This window comes from Vespa crabro, chromosome 7 (genome assembly GCF_910589235.1).
Source record: "Vespa crabro chromosome 7, iyVesCrab1.2, whole genome shotgun sequence".
NCBI classification, from domain to species: Eukaryota; Metazoa; Arthropoda; class Insecta; order Hymenoptera; family Vespidae; genus Vespa; species Vespa crabro.
The window spans coordinates 3927501-3950000 of NC_060961.1; the positions used below are offsets into that span (position 1 = coordinate 3927501).

General features: G+C 34.4%; 1 protein-coding gene and 1 long non-coding RNA gene across 13 annotated transcripts in view; one reads left to right on the forward strand and one right to left on the reverse strand.

Annotated features, from left to right (window-relative positions):
- LOC124425507 (latrophilin Cirl-like) overlaps positions 1-22500 on the reverse strand; it is a 662270-nt gene that overhangs the window by 304930 nt on the left and 334840 nt on the right. The window lies entirely within an intron of this gene.
- Positions 2151-22500, forward strand: part of LOC124425513 — a 45445-nt gene continuing 25095 nt past the window's right edge. The window contains exon 1 of the long non-coding RNA XR_006942525.1: positions 2151-3356. This is a non-coding gene — a long non-coding RNA (uncharacterized LOC124425513). The remainder of the gene's footprint in view (positions 3357-22500) is intronic.

Consider the following 22500-nt stretch of genomic DNA (forward strand, 5'->3'; position numbering starts at 1 on the left):
TCCAGTAATATTATCATGATCGTTTTCCAGAGTTTCCTTCGATTAAAAATAATATCGATGGAGACCAAGTCGACGACATGGCAATCAAGCGAAAAAAGAAAGCATATAGAAGTTACGTACTCGCAAGAACGAACTCTTAGAAAGACTCAGGGGTAGTAGGAAAAGTAAAAAAAAAAAAAAAAAGAAAAAAAAAAGAAAAAAAAAAGAAAAAGAAAAAGAAAAGAGTTGGAAGAGCGATTAATGATTTTTCTTCTTCGAATGAAACTATTCTTCGACTTATTGATACCGTAAACCGATATTGTTTCTCAAGTCAAGTTTTCATATTTATTTCCTTCGAAAGAATAAATTTCTCAGACGAATTTCATCGTGAATAATAACAAAAGATATTTTTATATTCTTTATTTCTGAATACATTCACAAGTAGGATAAATTAACGATAAAATAATAAGGAAAGAAAATATGGAAACTAAGAATATAATTCTTTTATGAATGATCTTCTAATCAAAACGTGATTACAAAGGAATCGAATGATATGAGGAAAGTTGAGGTTTGATTATCACCAACGATATATATATAATATTTCGTTGTATTTTTCGAGGTCTCTTTGATACTGCCAGATCATCCGATCTTCTCGATTGAATTATTTCATGCCACGTCGTCGTTCTCGTCACCGTCGTAGTCGTCGTCGTCGTCGTCGTCGTTGTTGTTGTTGTTGCTGGTATATCGAGTAAGGGCAAAGAAAAAGAAAAAGAAGAACAAAAACAAGAAGAAGAAGAAGAAGAAGAAGAAGAAGAAAAAGAGGAAGAAGAAGAGGAAATAAGAGAATAAGAAATAAAAAGAAAGAAAAGAGAAAGACGACCACTCGTCGTTTCGTTCTATACCTCCGGCTACTGCATACGCATTTATTATAATCTACGAATTCCGAAGGAGGAAGATTCCGCGGAGGCTGGTGCAAGCGTGCACATTATCCTCCTTTCTCCTGGAACGAGGAGCCTCCTGAAGGCTAGAGTAAGAGAAACGCATGAAGGAAAGGGTGATCTTTGCCGATCCGAACAGAGAAAATATATCGTCGAAACAAAAGTAAGGAGTGAGAAAGAGAAACTCCTTGTGAGAGAGAGAGAGAGAGAGAGAGAGAGAGAGAGAGAGAACGACGTTAAAGCCGAGCAGCGTTCATTCTCGTCGGCAGCTCAGCCTTCTCGGAGTAAGCTCAATTTTTGAGCATAACTCATGTGCGAGCGAACTGCGCTTAAATCTTCTGTCCGAATAATAAGAGGAGCACATTTACTTTGGGACTACTACGGTGACAACCTATCTGAGGCCCGTCCACGTACCGGCCGCACTGGCCACGCCGCATCCTCGAACTCGCCTACGTCCGATCTCCAACGAATAAGAAAGAGAGACATAGATAGAGAGAGAAAGAAAAAGAGAGAGAGAGAGAGAGAGAGAGAGAGATGTAGAGATGGAGAGTATTCCTGTTTAGCAAGGCCAAAAGAATCGTTATTCTCCGGCGGGCACAGGTTGCTTGAGAAGCTGCCTCCAAGACCTATACTCCTTTGATTTCACCGATCCTTCATCGTCCCTATCTTTCTTTCTCTCTCTCTCTCTCTCTCTCTCTCTCTCTCTCTCTCTCTCTCTCTCTCTTTCTTTCTTTATCCCTTGCCTCCTCTATCTCTCTGTTTCTCTGTCTCTATCATACCAATGAACTTTATATTTGCTTATTCTTTCCTTGCAATATTTTCATAGATTTTACTTGTCCATTCTCGTTTCTTTATCCTCATAGAGAATTCAAACAAATTAATTAGTTATTATTATGATCGTTTTATTAATGTTTTGTGAATGTTCGAAAATATCATTGAGATAGAAATATAAAAAATAGAATGAAATAATGTATGAAATTTTGAAAAGATTTTCAAACAATACGATTCCTCGCTTTATGCAAAATGTATTTGGAATGGATATTAATATCTCCTGGAAGATGTGTAAATTTTACAAAAATATAGAAAATCGATATACAGGGTGATATTATATGCCATCATATTAGATTATTTGATATTGTTTATTCTTCTATCTCGAATAACATTGTATTTTACAATGATATCGATGTCTTTTGATATCTCGTTTAAATGGTTACGGTCGATTAATAAATTTGTCGTTCTCTCTTTCTTGATGAAATCGAATGCATGACTTTCCTGTTTCGAATAATTACTATCGATATTTTGGAGAAGAGAAAAATTCATACTCGATGATTAACAAGCGTAGAGTTGTATCGGTTGATGGAACGTAAAGAGTCTTCATTGTTTCGAATAATTATGGCCAATGTTCTCACGTCTCGATCGATGTAAAAAGTTCGTCACGCTCGACTTTCTTTTCACGCTTCTTCCTCGCTTTAAATAACAATATCGAGGGTAAAGAAAACTAGAGGACGCTTCTTAGAGGGTAATTCCTTACGGTAGTACGTATAAAGAAGCAAGATAGATTTTTTTTTGAAAAATTACTCTCTATAAGCGTCACTCTTTCTCGTTTAACGCTTTTATCGAGTGTTCCATGAGTTTGATAATTAGTTATAACATAGTTCGACACTCGGTGTTGCTCAGTGCTCGTTCACCTTTCGGTCCTCTCTCTCTCTCTCTCTTTCTCTCTCTCTCTCTCTCTCTCTCTCTCTCTCTCTCTCTCTCTCTCTCTCTCTCTCTCTCTCCATCTCATACTCTTCCATTTTGTGGATGAGTTCACGTCGGCCAACAGCCTTCCACTTTCGTACTTTGGTAACCCGAGCGTTAAACCATCGACAGAGCGGACGTCCGACTTACTATAGGAGACGTTTATAATAAGCTGACGTGGCTTATTATGCTCTCGTTTATTGTATTAGAAATCGGAAGACGTGAGCTAACGAAAATTAACGTAATTTTCAGATTATCCGTTATAAATCTTGATATCCTCGTACGTATAAGTTTAATTAAAATATAAATAAATATTTCTGTTACGTATATATATATATATTTTTTTTTTAGATATCAAGAGTTTAACATAAAAATGCTCTAAATAATTTGATTCTGAATTTAGTTAAAGAGTGTATATACAGAAATGCATATACGAGAGAATCGGTAGAATCTAAACTAGTGCTCGACGTGATTGGAATGACAACATTCACCTTTCTCTTATGTATCTTCGCGTCGAAGGTCGAAGGGGAAAGCATTACTTTCCGGTCGAAAGGGAAAGCAATTTGGTCGCGCTCGGCTAGTCTACCATTAAGACGAACAATCTTCCCTATGACAAGTTGGTTAATCGACGTTCTCTCGAGGGACTTGCAAAAGGGACGCGCCTAACAACGAGAGACACCGCGCCGGCAAGCGGAAATGGTAAGTGGTTTCGATTGATACGCGACTCACGTACGAACGATCTAATCGATTTATCGATCATAACGCATCGCTAGAAGCGATCGTGGAAGTCGATCGACGATGGTCGGAGCTATGCGAATGCCAAGTGGTTGCGTGCGTACGTTGCAACGTGTATTGTAACGCGTACTGTACTACGTTAACGTAATAGAGGTATGCCCATATACGTGGATGCGACCTAATATAAGCTCCTGATTCGAAAATCGAGATATCGAGAATCGTATATGATCTTCTCGTGGATGATGGAAAATTTATTCGCTAGCACGAACTAACGCGTACGTGACACGATTTTCATAAATTCTTTTTTTTTTTTTTTTTTTTCTTTTTCGACGTTCGAAATCATCTCTGATATTTTTTTTTTCCTTTTTTTCTCTCTCTTTTTTTTTTTTTTTTTTTTTTTTGTTCATTATCATTCTATGAAATTCATTTTTGTTAATACATTTTCATTTCTCCTTGATTTTTATTTGTCCCTTTATTCGCGAGAAATACATGAAAGCACATTAACAATAAGTCGTATGGGCATCGAAAATAGTTATTTGTTGCTATCTAACTTGACGATTTTTCTTCGATCTACTATAAGTAATCACAAGCGTTGGAAACCAACAATTTCCAACGAGGAGGGTTTTCTACGTGGCCGATAACGAGTTTGTACGTGGACTGCCGATCGTGCGAATCCTTGTATCGAGAATATGTAAGGTGTCTTCGCCGAGAGCAAATTATCGTTAAGTTCGTGATAATCTGCTATGGTACTACTACCTTTATTAGCCATCGATAAATTCCAAGCGATTATCGTTGCCAATATCGTTATATAAGTTCTCCTTCGTACTTGTATCTTATTAAAATTATAATGTGTGTCGTAGAATCTTTTGAAAATTGCTTTCGAAGAATTCAAATCACATAGATCAATATATATTTATTTTATCATATTATTGCGTTTTCATCTTTTTCCTCTTGCGTCGATTTATTTCATTTGCTTCGTTTTGAACTCTCCTCCCATCTTCGCGAATGCGAGTATTTCGTAGATTAAAACCAAGATCGAACTCTGAATCTCGATCGAGAACTCGGAAGCTTTCTGTATAATTAGAACGACTACTTAACCGCGACTGCAAGACTAAATTTCTGCTACTTGCGGTTGGATTCGTATTTACTTCGTTAGACCGAGCTAAAAGATGGACGTCCATGATAGTAAATTCACGATTTAAGTAAAATCTTTTACTTAAAGATCGTAGCACTCGTAGTGTTGTCTGACAGGTTCAAAATCAAATTTATTACAAAAATTATTTTTAACGAATATATTTTCATAAGAAATTATATTACCTATTTATGTGTAAGTATACAAACACATATATCTAAAAATTGTGTAATATCAGTTTATAAGAACTTAATCCAATGAAAATTATTCGTAAAAAATTAACAATAATAAATTATTTATACCAAATTATTAAAAATATGATATATATATATATATATATATATATATATATATATATTTATCTACAAATTGTGTTACTTTATAAGAAACTAATTGTAAAAATTATTTACATAAAACAAATTGTTTATAACAAACAGAAAATATACTTGAATTGAGAAAAGACAATGCTAATGTTAATAATAATAATAATAATAATAATAATATGTTCCTGTGATAGATTTCGTATGTATAGTAATACTAAAATCATATCTAATCTCTAACAATCAGAAAATCGAATCGAAGAATCGAAATCGCAAATGGAACGAGTCTGGTATTCTGAGCCACAATGTTCCTCTATAAATTTCATGGAGCCGTCGGTACGGCTCCTTTAAGGAACGGATAAAACCGATGTATTCGTTTGCTCGGACGAGGTTTAATTCAAGAGGTTCTCGTGTACGTGCCAAGTTGTTGTACACAACAGGTCCAGCCACTGGGCTACACGAACTATAAAAAAAAAAAAAAAACTCAAAAGAAAAATACCATTCTTCACAATGATCGTGTGAATTGTTAAGCGATATTAAAAACGTTTAAATAGAAATGAAGGATCAAAATTTCGATGCTAAGCTTGTCGTTGTTGTCGCCTACGGACATTATGCGTCTGCATCGCGACAAGTAAGATTAGAAGCATTAGGGGCTTAAGGAGAAGAGAGACAGAGAGACAACGAGAAAGAGAAAGAGACAGAGACAGAGACAGAGAGAGAGAGAGAGAGAGCCGCTTCCAAACTGCTAGTCCGCTCGCACTATCTCCTTCACTCTTCCTCTCTCGGTTGTTACGCTACGTCAGGATCGGATCAGAGAAAATCTCGCAATGTTTTACGAGCTCCCGGGTGTACCGTAATCCCTTACAGCGATGTCGTACGAAACACGAAAATTGGATGACGGAAAACAGCTCTTTGTTCCTTTGCTATGTACCGCAGAAACTTGTCCTTTCTTTGTATATAGATGCTCATATATCTTTATATATTTTACACTTTATTTGTATTCCAATAATTAAATAATTAATAGAGATTAATTAAAAGAGATTAGTATTATCTTTTTGGAACATTGAATTCAATTATTTCAAGATACAATTAGATATCGTATAAAACAATTATTCATATTAATTGAAATATATTTTATTACGCAATATAAATATTACGCATAAATAATATATTTATTACGTATAAAAAGAGAGAAAAAAAAAAAAAGGAAAAAGAAAGAAATTCCCAGAATTAATTAATTTAACTTTTAATTCATATATTGATATATCATTCATACGTATGAACGGAACGAACGAATGAACGTTTCGATGTATATAAAAATCTTGAGAAAAAAAAGAAAAGAAAAAAAAAAGAAAGAAAAAAGAATGTAACTAAAGAAAGAGACTTCATATAAGAGAGTAGAAAAGAAGTACTTTTCTTCGAGGGATGGAAACCGTGTGTCGCACGTTCCCGCATTGGGATCTCGATACGATATAAAAGCGATAAGAAAGGATCGTTGAGCCGTGGAGCGTTAATACCGTGACAAAAGAGGATGCGATTCAAGGCGATGGATCGCGAAAGGGACAGGATGCAATGCGGCACGGCGGAACACAAGACGTTCCTTGTGTATCGCTCCGCGGGCGGCTGCTCGCAGACACGGGCGCTACAAATGGGCGGGCCGGTCCATGCTGCCCTCGGGTCACGAAGAGGAAACGCACGGCACTGCCCGCCGGCCGTGCTGAGGAACCGAACCGAACCGAACCGAACCATGCCAAGAGACTGGCTCCCACCGGCTCTACCTCGACGAAGGGAGCCCTATCAAGGTGAACCACTTACACTTTACCGACTGGATTACACTAAGCGATCGAACCCGCTCGTTCCGAGGAGAAGGAAGATTCGCTTCCATTGCGTGTGTGTGTGACAGAGAGAGAGAAAGATATATATATATATATATATATCCATATAGATAGGTAAACAGATATTTGTGTCCATAAAGATATTGGATAAAGATTAGAAAGAATATATTGAGATTATGTGAGCAATTATGGAAAATTAAATATAGTTTCATTCTTTTAGTTATTTCGTAAAATCCCAATGTAGATAACATACCTCTCTAATCGTAGAGGAAGTGAGAGAGAGAGAATGATAAAAAAAATAAAATTAAATAATAATTGAGAAGAAAAATCAGAGTATTTAGATTAGTCGAGAAGATTAATAAAGGAAAGGTGCTACTTGTACTTGGTAAGAATATATATATATATATATAGATATATATGTGCGTGATAGATACTACAAAAAGATAGTGTGTAAAACACATTAAATGTTTGAAATAAGAGTACGAAGAAATGATGGTAATAATAATAAGAGGTAATATGAGGCATTAGTATAAACCAAAAGAAAGAGAAAGAAAACTAGATAGACAAGTTTCTATAATTATAAGGAACTCGTTTACTTCAAACCCGGACTCTCCGTTATTCGATGCATTGATTTTAATCGATTATTATTAGATAGACTGGGAATGCGCCATATGCGAATATTCATCAACGCTACGATTCTTCTCTCGTAATGCATCATGAATTATTGATTATTAGCCGACGTCGTGGTACTATTACAAATTATTTATCTAACGTTTACGATCATCACGATACAAAACAATGTTTTCTTTTTCTTCTTTCAATTTCCTTAAGACGTCGTTCCCTTAAAACGCGAAAACTTTTTCTATTTTCTTTTTCTTCTTTTCGTGGATGCGCATTCGTAAAATTTTCATGGCCATCGTACGTGACGAATGTCCAGACAGTCGGACTATGCGGGATCAATCGATCGAAATGGTAATCATGTACATACAAATCGTTCGTTTGTTTATATTCGTCTCGCGTTGAGCTCGCGTGAGGACTTTAACCTTCGTTCTTAAGTAAAGTACAAACAAGAGTAGAACACGCGCTTGGAAGATCAGATCGAAACGGACATAAGGAATATAACAGGTGGCTGTGAATAGTGAGTATTTTTCGTCTAACCATCAAATAGAAAGTTTAGCGAATCGTTAATAGTTGTGTCGTTTTTATCGTTTTAATTTATCTTTTTATTTTCGATAAAAAAGAGATGGAGAAGAGGGAGAGAAAGAGAGAGAGAGAGAGAGAGAGAGAGGGAGAGAGAGAGAGAGAGAAGGAAAAAGAAAGAGTTTTATGAATGTCGATACGATCTACGCTCTTTTTCTTTTACATTAGGCCATTATGTGAATTTAATGAAAGTCGGTAATTTATAAAACTTTAATGAGCCATCCAAATTACAATTAATTTTCTTCGTTTATAGCCCTTATAATTAGACGTATAGCTATTAGGAGGTTCCTTTTTATTTTTTTTTTTCTTCTTTTTTTCTTTTTTTTTTCTTATATTTCACATTAACTCACATGAACATCAACGATTTCTTTCATTAGAATATAGAAAACAGTAAGTTAAAGGCGGTACGTTGATATATACTTATCGTCATTTAGGATGCGATCGAACGTTATTATGGTAAATTGATATTGAATAGAAACTTCGTCAACGAGGAGGAAGGCCGTATAATATAGGAAGAAATTGAACATACTTTAAACATAGAATACAAATGGAAATAAAGAACTAAAGAATCTAAATACCTATTTGGAAAAGTTTTTCGAACGCGTTTTACATATCAGAAATTTGCGAGTATATAAGACGCGTATAAGCATACAAAAGCAAAAACACGCACGCGTTATAGACGTTACTTCGTGTACGTGCTGTTATAACTTGCGAGAAACAGAAAAGGGAGAGAGAAAGAGAGAGAGAGAGAGAGAGAAAGAGAGAGGAAGAGAGAGGATGAACGTAAAATGTCATGTGCACAAGCTCGCTCGTAATTGCAGTTTGCGTTTCTCACGCGAGGATCTTCAACGTGATCTCCGTTTCCATAGGAAATCACGCTCACGCAGGTGAATGATAATGTTCGATAAACGATAAAATGATTGGATTTATGTCGTGAGAGTAGATACGTCGATATGAATTTTGGTAAATGTACTGTAATTGCGAGAGACTCAAGGATTCATGGCAAATATCTTCTAGGCATCTTTATTATCCTTCATATCTACGTTCGTACGATCTTATCGTTATCGTCGTTGACTATAAGGATCTATCGATGAATAATGGAGAAATTCTTAACCGACATCTTTATTATTCATTCGCCGCTGGATTATTTCGAAACTCTCGTTATTAATCGAATTACTTATCCTTTTAATCATGTCCGTCTAATATCAAATCTCTCGTTCGAGAATAAAAAAAAAAAAAAGTAGACAGGAGAATAGCTTTGTTTACATGGAAAGAGTCAGTTCGATGAGCAACACATTATGAAAGCAACGTTTCAAGGACGTATGTTCGTTCGTTCAAGATATCCCACTCTCGAACGTATTCTCCTATCTCCCTTTTCTCATCATCCGTTACGAGTACCTTTTTCCTGAGCATCATTTTCCGGTTTCTTCGATGTTTCATCATATGCAGTAGACCCTTAAACCTCTTACCCGTTATATATATATATATATTTTTTTTTTCTTTTTTTTTTTTCTTAATACTCTCATTGGCCGGATGCCGCGAACGAATAGATTTACCAAATGCTTTTATTATTATCTCATTCTAATAAGTTCGATCAATATAATTTCATTGAAGCGTTATTTTATTATCTAGTTAAACGTAACTAACCGCACATATGTGTATAATAATCGTCGTTACGATCGCAATAACGATACTTGACCGACATAGGCAAGTATCTCTATCTATTCGAAACGATTAAACCATAAGGATAATCATCCTAGGATTCATTAACGTTATCAAATTTGACGGTGAGCTATAAACGGTTATTGTCAGTCGCGAAAATATTCTTGGCACGTATTATGATATAGATGTCATTAAGAATATATCAGAGTTTAATAATCATCGTTAGAATTACATACTCGAAATCCTGTTGTGTTTCTCTCTTAAACGTTATATACGTTCTATGATTATTATGTTCGGTCTCGCAAAATCGACGATGTGTATGCGTTCGAATGGATTCATTGTGAAAGAAATATGCGCGGGTGCGCGCGCGCGCGCGCACGTGAGCACAAGGAAGGGGAAAAGAAAGAGAAAGGTTTGCTGTACGTCACGTACCTAAATAACGTCTGTATAGTCGATGCAATTAAATAGTTCGAAAGATATATAATCGTCGTTAATAACAATAAAGACTCCATTTCTATATAGGGAAATGAAAAGAAAGTTAAGCTACGAGCAATCCTCTCATTGAAAAGCAGAAAAAGATTCTTCCCTAATAAAGCGATAATAATATTACGAATGATAAGCCTCAATCCTTTTTTCTGTTTTTTTTTTTCTTTTTTTTCTTTTTTTTTTTCTTTCCTTTTTCGAAACGCAAATATAAGCGTTTCAGTCGCTACGCGTCGGTCGACGACTCCTTTGGATTCTCGACTGCATTCCATAGAATCTTCTATCGTGTCCACTTACCGCAAGCTTCTTCTTCGTCTTCTTCTTTCCTTCTTATTTCTTTTTCTTTTTCTTTTTCTTTTTTTCTTTTTTTGTTGGTGCATAAGCTAATCGACAAAAAAAGAAAATATTTTTACGATCGTACGTAGGTACGTTGAAAACCGCTAAGATTATCGCGCATAGTCGCACCGACTAATCGACGTTTCGACGATGCCGGTAAGCTTTGAGTTAGTCGGCACTGCGTCAACTACTCGGCGAGGCATAAATTTTTAAAGATTATCATGTACTTTCTGTAAATTTAACGATCTTTTCTCACTTTAATTCTCGGGAATATTTTTCCATTGACACGTATGTCATTACTCTTAGAAATGTTTATTATTATATCCGTATACGATGAATGGACATTTATCTGTTTATAGATACGTTCATTATAAATAATAAATATATATACCACTTTTTCAAATCTTTTATATATATATATTATATATTATATAGTATATATTATATATTATATATATTATATATATATATATATATATATAAATGTAAAGGTCGCTGTCGTTCTTTCTTCTTTTGACATTTTTAAATCTCGCTCGTACACTCTCTATGCATTTCATGCATCGCGGAGTTTATTTCGAGCTTCATAATTAAGCCACGGATTATTCGTTAATGAGAACGCACAACGATTCGCTCGAGATTTCGTTGTAACGCACATACGTTGTAAAATATTACAGGAGAAAGAACGAAAAAAAAAAAAAAAAAAAAAAAAAAAAAAAGAAAAAAGAAGAAAAAAGAAAAAAGAAAAAGAAAAAGAAAAAGAAAAGAAAAAGAAAAAGGAAAGAAAGGTAACGAAACGGAACGAAATGAAACGAAAACGAAACGTCAACCATTAAAATAAGCTGTTATTATTTTTTTTTAATCCTATACATTATGCCTCATCTCTTCAGTAAAAGTGCCTATTACTGGTTACATTAACATACAACAAGAGTACCATTTTATTATTCTCGTTTCTTTCTTCCCGTTTAGCTTCTAACGGCTGGATAGAAAATAACAAAATCGACGATAAGAGCTTACAAATGTGAGGTCTACTTGCACGTGTCGTAGCGTGCATGCACGCGAGTTTATTTTGTCAACGGAAGGGATTCAAAGAGGAAACCTTCGTTGAACGAGAAACTTTTCGTTTAGCATAGACTTTGATACTATACGCACCCTTCGGTTCGATATCCTTTGGCCGTACCGAAACAGGGTGGTAACGCATAGTGACTTCCCCTTTCCATCTTTTATCCCTTACCCTCTTTGCTTGTAGAGTGAAATAATAATCTATCTCCAGAGCGGAAGACATTAAATGCTAAGTGCGTAAAGCAGGAAGAACGAAAGATAGTAAGAAAGAGAGAGAGAGAGAGAGAGAGAGAGAGAGAGAGAGAGAGAGAGAGAAATTTTATGTCTGTGGACGATGACATTGGGTAAGTTAAACGAAAAATTGAAATTAGAAATTGCAACGAAGAAGATGAGAAAGGAAAAGTTATTACATTACGGTAATAAAATTTTGTAAACTAGTTGTACTAATCGAATTTCAAATTCATAATCTTACTACTTAATATAATAATTAATTGATAATTAATAATACACGGATAATAATTGAAAATGATGTATAGAATATAGAATAATATTAATGAAGAAAAAAGAATAACAAACAATTATATAGAGAAAAATAGAGGGAAACAGAGAGAAAGAGAGAGAGAGGGGGGGGGGAGGAGGGAGGGAGGGAGATCTTGACATCAAATTACCCTTCTTATTTATAGCCCTGGACGAAAAATAATTGAATATCGTATCGTCGAAAGGACGGACCCTTTTCCCTTTCGGTCACGTGACTTGATTCGAATTTACTAAATCGCTTCCGATAGGTATATAGAAGAGAATATAGAGAACGTGTGCCCGCCTGAGTTAGTCTGCTATTTGAAATTTACGACAATTTTTTCCGGCTTCCCGATTCCTCTCCGTTCGTTTATCGGTGAGATCTCGTCGTACTTTCGAGGCTCGCTTCTACTACTTACCCAACGAGAGAACAAGAGAATCGTAAAACGGAATCCATTTCTCTCTTTCTTCCGTACGAGACTACTTCGCTTCTTTCATTTAACGCGGAGCCACTCGACGTCGGGATAACGCGCGTCTGGATTCCTTCACGGATCGCCGATTTGTTTCGTTTCTGGGAAATGCATGCTTTAGCCCCGACTACGAGCACTCGAGACAGGACGCGTTGCTCGCCAATGAGAAAACGTTGTGAAATCGTGATAGAATTACGTGTTCGCAGCCACGATCGTGAGTTTTCTAAGAGGGTAAAAAGAAAAGAAAAAAAAAAAAAAGAAAAAAAAAAGAAGAGAGGAATAAGGTAAGGGGGGGGGGGGAAGAGACTCATTGCTCCTTTCATATGATGAAAATCGATTATGTATAATGATAATTTATAGATATAATACTAACGTTTGATGCTATCGGAGATCAAACGATCGAAAAAGGTCAGAGTGCAGAAAGATCGCTCATTGACTCTTTCAGATAATTTTTATTTGATATAGATAATAATCGATGAAATGCGTTTATGTTTTCATTGATTAAAAATTAAATACGAAATGTATTGATATTAACTTGTAATATAAAAAAAAAAAAATTCACATTTTTTTGGGATCATTTCTTTATTATTATTTAATGATAATTTTCAGAAGTTAAACAAATACGTTATGTATACACGAATTCTCTCCCTCTCTCTCTCTCTCTCTCTCTCTCTCTCTCTCTCTCTCTCTCTCTCTCTCTCTCTCTGTCTATCTCTTTTCGAAAGAATAGATGTCGTAGTAAAAAATCCGAACGATGATAAATATTTTTATTTATTTCGGCATATTACGATAAATGAAAAAGAGAGATCTATAATAGAAAAAGAATTCTTCATCCTTCGTTCTAAAGGATTAATTATAAATAAAAAGAAAACTTTTCTTCTTTTTTTACTTTTATCGTCTTTTTTTCATTTTATCTAGATTGTCGAACGGTTAAAGATTTCGATTATTTCCATGGTACTTTCCTTCTCTTACGTACGTAAGATAGACAGATAGAGGGAGGGGGAGGAGAGAGAGAGAGAGAGAGAGAAAGAAGGATGCGTATCGCGCGCGCAAGTGAGGCGTCTCTTGTCAGTAACGCTAGATTCCACTACGCTGAACACTCGTACATATATTATGATCGTGGCGTCGATACGTGCCGCCGAGTTCGCTCGATCCGCTCGTAAACTTGATGCACTCTGGCAAGCGTACCGCGAAAATAAGCGCCAAGGATTTCTGCGTAAGAAAGCGAACGACGGCTACGTGCCTTTCGGCTTACGACTTGGCCTTCCCCGAGAAAGCCATACTCGCTTCCTTTCTGCTCCAAATTCGCGATAGCGTCGTTCTCGAGACGAAGACGAAACGCCATAGACGAGAAAAGATACACGGTAATTTTATTGCGATCGACGTTTCGAGAAATTTCTTTTATTCGAGTTTTATTCCAATTTCAAGAGAAATCAGCTACCTCCCGAACGAAACTTTATCTCAAGAGGGCAGTCAAATTAGTAGTTTACTTATTAAAAAAAAAAAAAAAGAAGAAAAAAAAAGAAAAAAGAAAAAGGAAAGAAAAAGAAAAAAGAAAGGAATTGGATAAAGAAGATAAAGAGTCCATCGTTATTCTTATCAATATTATCCTCGTATCCACGAGAGGAAAATTTCAATTATAAAGAGTTAAGGATCCACCATAAAGAAGCATTTTCATTGGCTTTTTCAGCAACCATGAATCCATTCTCGTTCGTCCTTTTACTTTTAATTCGACTTTTCCTAACATCCCCCGTACCCCTTTTCCTCGAGCGTCTTTCACCCTCTCGGGCAACCCTCTATCCGTTCGAGCGTTCATTCGGATATTGCCAAATATCTCGGTCGGATAAGGCCGAGCGAAACGGGGTCCTCTCTGTCTCCTCTTTCTGTGGCGCTTTGTTCGACGCAGCACAATGGCGCATAGCGGAGGAATAATAAGAAAGCCGAGGATTCTTGATCGAAAGCGGAGAGAAGAGAGAGAGAGAGAGAGAGAGAGAGAAAAGGGACGAAGGTAGAGTCAGAGACAAAAGATAAACTTGGCCGACTCGAAGATACAATCCGCCAAATCCACATTTGTATATTCCTCCTCCCATTCTCTGCCATTTTCTCGTCGTCGTCTTTTTCTTCTCTCTTCTACCTTCATCTTACGTTCTTTCCTGGGCCTGAACGAGCTCACTCGCTTGTGTCTCTTTACTTTGCGAGCCGTCAGAAGCTCGGAGAAAGAAGATGGGCCCTCACTGAAAGAGAATTAAAAGAGAGAGAGAGAGAGAGAGAGAGCGAGAGAGAGAGCGACGCAGGTTCGGCGACGAACTCGAACTGTCATTCCGTATAACTATTTACAACTCGTCCAGAACCGAGGAACGGATTCTTGCATACGAAAATTCCGATCGCAGCCAGGCGCCCGGCGCGAAGCTCCCCATGAAGAGGACCGATTGAGAGCATAAGAAAGTATGAGAGAGAAAGAGAAGGACAGAAAAGGTTCTTCTTTCATACTGGCCACCGTTTCGCTTGCAGGGCGGTCCGCCCTCATTAGACGATATCCTTCTTTCTCTCTCTCTCTCTCTCTCTCTCTCTCTTTCTTCCTTTGTCGTTCTCTTAAGCACAACGCGATCCCATGCCGATATATCGTCGTCATTCTCTCGAATGACTTTTCGCCTTTCGTCCAAGCGCGCAGTTCTTCGCGACGGATGCCAGCAAGATCGTAAAACAAAGGGCTCCGTTGAATATGTACAAGCTACGTAAGTACATATACATACCCTTCACCGATTACGTACGATTTCGCTGGGAACGTCGTCTTGTCTTTACGGATTCAACCGACGTTCGTCTTCGTAACATCGACGATTTTTCGTTGAGATCTCGAGAAGTCGAGCTCTCGATGCTTCGATCGAGTAGTTGAATCACAATAGAAACGTACAAGGGACATATAGATATATACGTATGTTTGTGTGTAAACGTACGATGATAACCTGAATGAGATCGATATTTCATTATTTAACAAGAATAATGTTGGAATAATTCTGAAATTAATAAATTGAAATTGTATTACTAAATTATATTATTAAATTATATTACTATATTGAAAGAAACGAACGAATAATGAGCCATAGAACGATTGCCACATGATCGTAATGTTCGAGAAAGAAATTTTCCGAAAAGATCGTTTCTACCCTCCGCATTGCTCCCTTTCTCACGGTAAAGAGAAATTACCGTTTCCCTCGCAACGGGAACTCTTCATTCCCCCATTCGCCATGGATGAGCGTGCTCGTAATACTTCCCCTTTCATCGAGAAAAAGTTGTGCGGTCGCATTATTATTGCAACGTCGTTCGAAACTAGGTGAAATTAAAAGAAAACAAAGTCGATCATATTTTAAAGCTGCATCGACGAATACAAGAGCACGCTCGTTCATTTTATCTCTCTTTCTCTCTCTTTCTCTTCCATTATTTCTCTCTTTTTGATACTACTTCTTTCCCTTGTTCCCCTCCCTTACCGTTTCTGTCAATATAGGGCTCGTTACTTTTTAATTAACGTGCAAAGTTAACGTTATTCTCTACGTTGTATGCGTATGCATGCTTATCACGGTTTTAGTATTATCGATGAACTCGAGCAAGTTCGTTTTTATAATTATTCTACTTTGGCCATGCGCTAATAATCAATTAGTACGTGGCCTAGCGAATATTTTTTCAACATTTGTATCTCACGTTAAATTCATCGAATTTATCCAGAAATACTCCTTATGTTGAATGAAAGTTTTTGTTGATTAGTGATGAATTGACATCGGTCTCATTAAAATGTTTTCCACCGATACACGATAGATTTATGCCCTTTTATGAACGAGATAAAATCGAATGAGATGATACAATAATAGGGATTATTAGAGGATAAACTTCAATAAGATTATTTGATGAATCGATCAAGTTTCATGTTGAAAATTATCTTTTGAATTTTTTTACAATAATCGAAAGATTACCTTTCTTTTGATCTTCTAACTGTTTTGTTTCTTTTTTCTCCTTTAATTATCTGAATCTTTAGTTCGTATAATTTATTAAATTAAAAGATCGATCATCGTTTATTCTTACACGATAAAATATTTTCATTAAATAAGATAAAATTAAGTGAGACGACATTGACGAAGTCGAGTAGTAGTCTTCTATATTTTCTTACTAGTAAATGGAAAAGTATCGCCATGTTTATATATTCGTAGAAAATTATGAGAGTGTTTGAGAGTGAAAATAAATTTTAAGTACGGATAAAGATCGATGTTATCGAGGAAAATTTAGAATTAAAAAAAGAAAAAAAAAAAAAAACTAAAGAAAATGTTGATCTGTTGTCATCTGTTTGTATAAAAATAGTTTGAACTTTTTGCGAAAATGTTACGATTTGTAACAATACAAATTTTTATGAGAGCTATTTAGAAAATTTTAATTAGAAGAGATAGGAACGAATAATTTTCGATTCGAACGACTTTGAACTTTCCGTATAAATACCCAATAGAAAAATAAACTTTCGATGACAATTTGCACTCTAATGTCTGATAGTTGCAAAAGGAGGAACATTTAAAGAGGAAGAAATTATTTAACATGTTTCTCGAGTTTCTGGGTTAACCGGTCAACGAGCATTTTAACTGGTTCGTTAAAAGGAGACAAAAGAATTAGTACTCCATTAAATATACGATTAGAATTCACATGTATAGCGATGTCATTTAAAAGTTTCTTATATTTATCGTAGCCAATAACATTAAATTGTGCTGAACGATAATAGGTTGAAGTATCGAGGAAGTTTTAGGTGGGAAAAGAAAGCGAGCCATTTAATTGTCGTAGTTTAATCTTCCGTCCTATCTCGATCGACGAAGAAAATAAAGCTCTCAGCTCGTAGCTCGCAAAACGCCATTCTCCTTTGCATGCTTGTGCCCGACTTAAACGAGTAATTGCATATCATATTTCTCACAATGATCAAAATCTGAAGATGATGCTAGTTAGAAAAAGATAATACATCGTTACTTTTTCATAAATGATCGGACCTATTGTTATCAATAACGAATCGCGAATTTAATTAACGCATCCTGTGTTACGGCTCATCTTATTTTCAATTCGATCCGTCTTTCTTACGTTTCTTCTATATTTCTGTCCCTTTTTTTTTTTCAAGATAAAAAGCGTACAATTATATAGCCGATAAAATAAAACACCATGGATACTTTTTCTTCCAAAATTGAAAAAAAATAATTATGAGAATATTCGTACAATTAACTTTATTTTTTTTTCCTCTTTTTGTTTCTTTTGATAATTTACTTTTATATATGAAACTGTTTTATCTCGTATAAGAAACTCTATTCTTTCTCTTTTTTTCTCTTACGAAGATGTATTTGTAAAGGGAATTTTTCTTGCTCGATTACATCCACCTTGGCTGATCTCTCTCTCTCTCTCTCTCTCTCTCTCTCTTCCCTCCATTCTTTTGAAATCGTAACGATCGTAGGCAAAGAGCAAAGAAAGAAAGAAAGGAGAAGAAAGGGAGAAGGGACTAGGTAGGTAGAGGCAACAACCGTGTACTAACCAAAGTCGGGATTAATTCCGGGCGCGCATTTTGGATCGCGGCTTCGCGACGACGAGAATGTTTTGAGTTTAAATACTTTCGGCTGAACGAGCCGGAAAGAGGGTCTGGTTTAATTTATCGTGCAGGTTAAATACTTACGGGAGCCGCGGGAGTCCTTCGAAGGCGGCCGAGCGGAGTGCAACGTGTGCAAGAGCAAAAGCGGCCGGAGCGGCAAAAGAATCGAACGCGTCGCGCGGTACTCGCACGCGATGGGAAGGGTAAAGAAAGAGAAAGAGAAAAAAAAAGAGAGAGAGAGAGAGAGAACATTGTTGTACCTTGCCACGATGAAAACACTTTAAGAATCTCGCAACATCTGCTGCTACGGTCGACTTGCACGACCCCGTGAAACGTATACGTGATCACGTACGAGCTTACACTCATCGAATATCTATGTGTTATAATGCTCGATTCTATAACGTTCGATTCTATGCATTTACCTTTATTCGATATGCTCTTCTCGATAGTACAAAAATGCTCTTTCATAAGATTTCATGGAATATATCAACGATTAACATCGAATATAAGTATCGATACTTTTGTTAATAGAGATATTTTTCAAAACTATTTATCGTCTTTATATCATCTTAAGGCTATTCATTAACCATGATTTTATAATGGTTTTACACGTCAACAATGTGTACAGATGTAATTCTTGAATGATTTTGATCATGCGAGAAAGTGTTAGTTTCTAACTTTTGAAAATGTTTTTCATTTTCTTCTGAAAGATATCGTTTCAAAAAATACTGTTTTTCTGATAATAGTTTATACATAAAAATAAAGCTTTCTTTTGTTTTTTTTTCCCTCCATAGAACTCATGGTAACTTATTTAGACATTTTAATGAGCTTCTCGATTGATAATTTTATGATAAAAATAAGCAAGTACAGTTCATTCTAATGGATCATAAAAATAATGTTTATTATTATTTAAACGACGAGTATAATGTATATGGAGTCCAATAAATTAATATTTAAATAACAATGTACGTTTAAACATTAAATAACTCGTAATATGTTTTAAATATAAAATAATATCAATTTAAAATTTAAATACAGTTAAATTTTTATTAACGCCTCGTTGACAACATTTAATATAAACAAAAACAAAAGTTCGACTGACTTTGACATTTATCGATCCAGTCGTTCTTCGCATTCCGACGAAGAAACATCAAAGCTCTTTTTATTTTCAAAAATCTAAAATTTAAACAATTAATTATTTTCGATAATTTTATAATTATTTAAACGATACAATATATATACATATATATATATATATATATATATATATATATATATATATATACGGAACACAATAATTTAATATTTAAATGTACATTCGCTTAAACATTATACGGCTCGTAACATGTGTTAAACATGAAATAATTAAATTTAATATTTCAATAAAATTAAATTTTGAACTCGTAATCGTTCTCTTCGTTCAATATTAACAGAAACGAACTTTTTCCGGACTTTGATATTTATCGATTATTCAGTTTTCTTTCGAAATCCAACGAGCAAGCATTGAAATTGATTCTTTCCCTATGGATTAATATAAATAATTTAAGCTCTCAATTAATCTATAATTATTTGAGCCATCTATTTTGAAAGTGACTTATGTTCATTTTTATTTATATTAATTTTTCATTTATATTTATATTTTTTTTTTATATTTAATTTTTAAGTCTACTTACTTCTCTTTTTTCTTTCCTCTTTGGACTTAGGCCACTTTCAAAATAAATGGCTCATTTAAACGATGTATAATGTATATAAAGTACAATGAAATAATATTTAAACAATACTATATTCAATTAAGTATTCTAAAGTTCGTAACATGAGCGATTAGTTCTCTTTATATTTCATTATTATTAATTCTATAATAATAATATAATAATGTAATAATAATAATAATAAGAAGAAGAAGAAGAAATATATATATATATTATATAAAATAATACTTGATGTATAAGTGTTTACTAATATTCGTATCAATAATATTTATTATCTTTTATGCATTTTTATATCGTGAAATAAATGCGTATCGGTGCTGCGTCTATCTATCGTATTTATCATGGATTACTGTGACAGGCAAGCCACTATTAAAGAAGGATATAAATGTGAGAGAATGAAAAATGTGAGTTCGTAGCCTACTAACATTATTTATTCTAACACACACTAACCCGATTGTAATATTACATGTGAGAGAGATATTACCTACACAAGTTTATAGACTGATACGATAGCGCATAGCAGAGACAATGTTTTCCTTTTGCTCTTGTAATTCATATTTTGTTCATACCTGTTCCCTGAAGTCACACATGCTTTGAACAAAAAATGATGAACCTGCCTTTAAGAAAGAGAATCACAAATGTTATACTTTTCGTAAATATTTATTTTCATTTTGTGTTCTTTGCACGTTGGACAAAGCATACTGTTTATCTCTTGTTTACGCGTACAACGTTATTATAAGAAAGAAAAGCCATACAGCGTTTCTATTTGTTATAAAAACAAGATAAAATTTAAACTTGAGAAAAGTTTTGATAAAATAGAAAGAATTCGAAGAGAAATATGTATGAGTACCTATTACACATGGGTTAACGTATAATCGGATTACGTCTCGTTTCGGAAATGTATGTCGGTATGAGAAAGAAAATCATTTTATTCGTTTTCAAATTGAATGAATTGGATTTATTACTCTTCCCATAAGAAATAAAAGCAATAAGTAAAGTTTCGATCCTGAGCAACATCGCTGAGTTTATACAGACTTGAGAAAAGTTTATCAGCATATATCATCGATATAAAAGCATAGCTAAAATCGGTCGTTCACGAGACAGTCGAGTAATACGAAGTTGCAAAAAGGACAGGCATATGAATATGCGCAAGATGGTATTATATCCTTATTTTTCCAGTTGCCGGCGCCGCAAGCGTATTCTTTGCAATATTTCTTTATACTGTCGCTGAAGTAAAATAAATCGACAGAACGAGATGTTTTCTATTACATAAATATAATTTAAATGAATACAAATTTAATGGGCTTCAATAAAATCATTTGATTATTTGTATTTTTTTTTTTTTCTTTTATTATTTTTGGATCTCGTTGCGAGTTAAAATATATGCCTGCGAGTAAAATTTACAATTTTATTTGTTAACATAGCTTCACTGTAACGTAGAAACAATGTATTTATATTTATTCAAATTTTTTCAATTCTATTTGGATTTTATTTATCGTTCAATATTCAGTTTATTGACATTATAAAACACATTTAAAACTCGCAAATTCGTAACAATTTTTTATTTTCGACAGATTTATTCTTTCCAAATACTAAATACGGAAGGCAGAACTTTTATCCTCGATTTATATTCGATTTCATCGGAATCGCTAACAAAAAGTGCAATTGTCTTCGTCGCAAGAAATAGTCTTTTGTGAACGAATAGATACAATAAATATTAAGATTCTTATGTATACGTTATTTTTTCACAGTATTATTTTACTTTCGTAATAATATAATATAGAGTTTGTTTATAGAGAGTAATTGGAACACGCATTTCAAAGTCGTAAAGTAGCTATAATAATCGAGCTCTATGATGTTTTAAGTCGATTTTTTTATATCGCTAGTCATATAAAATCTTCTTTCTAGAATGAAAAAAAAAAAAATAGAAATCCTTTAAATAACATGGCTCATTAGAATAGAGAATCTATATTAATTTTAAAAATACTCGAACAAATTATTAATATAAAAGCTTTAATTTGTGCGTTGATAATATCTTAGAAACCTGTAATATTTTTGTCCAATTTAGATTAAATTCTGTATAATTGCTCTTTATCATCCGACAGAAAGTTTAGATAACTTATCTTGCAGAAATATTAGCGGTCTACTAGATTTTAAAACGAGCGAAAGAAAGAGAGTAGAAATTTGTGAAATTAATTACACTAGAAATGCATTGATTCAATGATTTGTGATTGTAATTAGTGATTTGTGTTTTATATTCTATCTCTTACGTATATAGCGACGATAAAATCTAGCAAGCGAAAAAATATTTATTTTACAATTTAAATCATAAAATGTCATGTATGATTTGATGTAATACTTGATATATTATTTCGAGAAAAAGAAATCTAAAAATGTTTTTTTAAATCTTGAATATCTGCCACATTTCGTTGAAGCTTGCCATACTTGCATATTACAGCGATGTAATCGTTCGTTCCATGAAACTCGATGAAATATGCAAATATTAAAGGCGAACTGTATATGTCAGAATGGTAAACTAGTATTTTGATACAATTTTGACAAAACTAGGTCGTAGCATTTCGTTCATATATGAGAATTTAATCTTCGTTATATCACCGGATAGAAGGATCATTACAAACATTGCGGTTAAACATCGATAAAAAGTATTCCTTCAGAATTGTTAATTTTCATAGAATATTTGTTGATGTGACGAAACATTTCTCTCATTATCCTTAACGATCTCATGAAACGACCGTAATTAGAATCTATAAGGATATTGAATAATTT